At 36.3% G+C, this 768-nt stretch overlaps 1 long non-coding RNA gene across 1 annotated transcript; it reads right to left on the reverse strand.

Moving 5' to 3' along the window:
- On the reverse strand, nt 1-514 carry LOC109945496 (uncharacterized). Its single transcript, XR_002268691.1, has 3 exons — nt 344-514; nt 152-277; nt 1-37 (listed from the first exon to the last, which is right to left on the reverse strand). It is a non-coding gene; the product is annotated as an uncharacterized lncRNA (long non-coding RNA).
- Between the last annotated feature and the right edge of the window lie 254 nt (nt 515-768).

Raw genomic sequence — 768 nt, forward strand, 5'->3', positions numbered from 1 at the left:
GTGTCCAATGACCCCTGCTAAGCATAGGTACCATTATCTGTTGATGAGAAAAGTAAATATAGGTTACATGTTGCTGTTGTAAAGTCATGATAATTAAAATGTACAGTTAATGAGCTGATGAAACTGTGAACAAAATGTTAATGGGACTTACCGACTTGCATTTATCCAGATTCACCAAAGCAGGCAATGTGTTGTGCAAGCAATTCTGTAGGACATTTTGATCAAACGGCTGAGGATTCTTGCTGTGACGTTCCTGTTCTTCAAAATTTAACAGAGCCTATAAAAAATAGAGTGTGTAAGTATATTATGTGTATAGTTACAATAACTGTGAAGAAGAACCTACCCCAACGTTGACATCAAGTATTAATCTGTTAGATGTCAGAGTTCGACGATGATTTTTAGAATCATCACGAACACACTCTATGAAACACTGCATGAAGACATCCTCAAGACATTTACCCTCCGCGAAAGATTCATAAATATCCATACAGTTTGCACTGTAATCACCGTAATCAATAACTACCCTGTATGATGAACAAAGGTATAGATTCTTATTTCATAAATGAACCAACTTATAAATACGTTATTCGTAATTTGGGTTACATGTACCTGCTTTGGTCAATGTCCTTGGAACAAATTAAATCCCACAGAGAACGGATACACTCTTGCTCTGTAAGTGGTGGATCAGATCCAGAGATTGTAGTACCTTTGAGTGTATCAACCTGAAATGCAACATGGTTGTAAGTGGTTGAACATTAAAAAAATCAG

This window comes from Zea mays, chromosome 4 (genome assembly GCF_902167145.1).
Source record: "Zea mays cultivar B73 chromosome 4, Zm-B73-REFERENCE-NAM-5.0, whole genome shotgun sequence".
Classification (NCBI taxonomy): Eukaryota; Viridiplantae; Streptophyta; class Magnoliopsida; order Poales; family Poaceae; genus Zea; species Zea mays.